The sequence below is a fragment of the Castanea sativa genome, chromosome 10, assembly GCF_040712315.1.
Source record: "Castanea sativa cultivar Marrone di Chiusa Pesio chromosome 10, ASM4071231v1".
In the NCBI taxonomy this organism is placed as follows: Eukaryota; Viridiplantae; Streptophyta; class Magnoliopsida; order Fagales; family Fagaceae; genus Castanea; species Castanea sativa.
In genome coordinates this window covers 32110818-32113763 of record NC_134022.1, presented here as the reverse complement: position 1 = coordinate 32113763, position 2946 = coordinate 32110818, and the positions used below count along the sequence as shown (strand labels likewise).

The window sequence follows — 2946 nt, the reverse complement described above, 5'->3', positions numbered from 1 at the left end:
TAATGATAAAAAGCAAAATCATCAGAAGCGAACGCTATATGTTAAAACCTTATAAAATAAAATAAAATAAAAGTTAAAAGAGCATAAAAAAAATTCCACATCAAATGATCAATAGTTCTTGATTGCATCAGCATAAATATGGAAATGAAGGCCTAGTCCATGTCCATTTTGTACAGAATACATTCAAATCAGATGGTGACTGTTTCCAAACAATGATATCGAACCTGTTATAAAAACATATTTGCATAAAAGTAGAGGAACAGCTTGCCAAAACACACAACATGTTCAACTGTTTATCATAACCAGGAGAAAATGTGAAAGAATTAAGGAACCATATGGATTGAATAAAATAAAAAATGGAATCTGGAATTTCGTTGGATCAATTTTATTGAACTGTGCCTGTAGAGGTCCGGTTAATGTAAAATTTATTCGTCGGCTGGACTTAACTCAAGAATAACAAAAGAAGCAAATGACAGGTGAAACAAGAAGTGGAGAATGCATTTTCATTATCTTGGTAGATACTGAATCCCTTATTGCTGCCAAAATGCATCATATCTCAAACAGAAGCTCTTTTCTTTTGCTGGTATAGGACAGCAAAAACTGGAACACCTGCTCCAATAGAGAAGACAGTGCACGTTGCAAGGGTCACTTTCAACTTCTGGTTTTTCATTTTGTCCAAGTTATACATGTGTTTGGCATGTTCGTAGTATGGTGCATCATGACCATGTCCCCCCATTCTCTTTATTTCAGTTGAGTGGAGTCCCCTCTTTGCTGTTCCAAAAAAAAAAAGGTAATTGTTATAGTTAGTAACATTGATCAACATTTGGAATTTGACATTTTGACAATTCAGCTATGTGTAGAGATTGGGAAAGTAGACAAACTCGACGCCCATAAGAACCCACGGCAGACTAAAAATAAACACATTTACAGTTTTGCTGTTTTGATATCATTTCAATTCACTAATTTCACATTTCAAATTGAAGCCTACAAATATGCATCTCTCAAGAATCATTGTCTTGTTAAGTTTAAAACCTACATCAGTGTTGGTTCAAAGATTTTAATGCACCTGAATAAATAGGAACTAGAACATATATTACTGACCTTTTTGCTAATATCTGTAAATAGTAGGCTCTCAATATACACAAAATATTTATTTATGCAAATAACAGGTGCATGTCCAATAATTTATGTATTGCTTTGTCTAAAATTCTACTGAAAACTGTAAGCATGTGGCTTTTATAACTCAATTTTTATGGCAGCAGTGAATAAAGATGAAACTGAAACTCAAAATTATGCATTACAACAAAATCTTCAATTTGTCACAATATGATCACCTCATGATGTACAAGTTTGCACACATAATTTGTCCAAAACATTTCTGGTATAACATTGAGCATGTGCTTTCTTTCTTATTGCTGAATCTTAAAACATGCTTAACTATAACGTAAGATGCAATTAGAATAAAACAGAACAAGCTCAAGAAAAGTATTTTCCATCAACAGTTGGTGTAAATGACAGAGGGTAATATTAAATTTGTGGTTACCAACAAAAGGAATCAAATGAACCTGATTTTTGGAGAATTGCTCCTGAAGACATCAACAACTTTGTGCAGGACTTCATTCCACTGTTCCAGGCCATGATGGTAGAAAAAGAATAAGCTTTTGCTTGTTATTGGCCTGCTAAATCATTGGCTCATTCAATTAAATGCCTCTTAAACATTCACTTAAGTCACTGCTCAACCGGAAACATCCTTGTTCTTCTCCCTAGAATTCTCCAAGGAATCTACTGAAACCTTAAATCTACTATACAATTCAAACTATATCTCTTATGCAGAGCTAACAAATTTGTAGAAGTTTTAATTGATAATATCAAAGATAATAGCTAACCAAAAATTTAAAAAAAAAAAAAATCAGTCTTGTCAACTTATATTTCTCCATATAATTCAAATAGAATAGAATTATGGAAAAGAATACATGTAGATAACCTTGATTTCTTTGTTGAGGATTCATAGCTGATCTTAAAATTTCGGGACTAAGACTTGGTTGTTGTTGTTTTATTTATTTTGGAGGAAGGCTAGAAAGTTGAAGCAAATAAATCAACTTCAACTTAATAATGTTCACACAAACCAAACACACATTATAGTAAACTACCGCTTTCAACTTTGATAAGTTTGTAGATGTTATTAAAAAAAAAAGTTCCTAGATGTTACACACTTTTACAGGTTCTTGTTCATAAGCTAACTCATATCTATCTTATTTAGTGCACAAAGCTCCACTTTTATGGGGTTTGTAGTAGGGATGGCAATAAGGTGGACTTGTCTCTTTGGGGAGGGGCATCGAGCAAGAACGGTGTAGGTCCAAATGATGTGGATGACGGTATTTTGTTATTCCTAATAAGGTGATTTTAACATTACTAAAATGCAAGTGCTTTGAAATGATAATAGAATATGTAAAAATAAAAACATAAGTCATAAATATAAATATGGCATGTACAAAAAAAAAAAATTAATTTTTATATATATATATATATATGGGTTACCTCCAGTATTTTTTTAAAAAGAATTTTCTTTTGTTTTAATGAGATACTGTCATCATTCACTACTACTTGTTATTGTATATTTAAAATAAAAGTACATGTTCAATTAAAAAAATACTGAAGGTAAATCACATCCTATACACACACACATTCAGATTACTAGAAGATGTCCCATATCTATCTATCTATTCTATTGTTAATGTAATCAAAACATGATATGCTGATGCCCTTATAGATTCCAATAAAAAAAAACTCCTTGAAAATCAAATCTCAATGAGGAAATGGATCCAAAAAGATGACGGTGAAATTCAAAATACAAAATGGAATTCATTTGGTAACAACAACGTCGGTTTAATTCTCATTCAACCCTCCTATCACTGTCCAATTTCACAAATTTTTACAGACCCACCA

The 2946-nt window shown here is 31.7% G+C and overlaps 1 long non-coding RNA gene across 1 annotated transcript; it reads right to left on the bottom strand.

Annotated features, from left to right (window-relative positions):
- Window positions 1–369: 369 nt before the first annotated feature.
- Window positions 370–1678, bottom strand: LOC142612729 (uncharacterized). The gene is made up of 2 exons (XR_012840179.1): window positions 1566–1678; window positions 370–771 (listed from the first exon to the last, which is right to left on the bottom strand). It is a non-coding gene; the product is annotated as an uncharacterized LOC142612729 (long non-coding RNA).
- Window positions 1679–2946: the final 1268 nt, after the last annotated feature.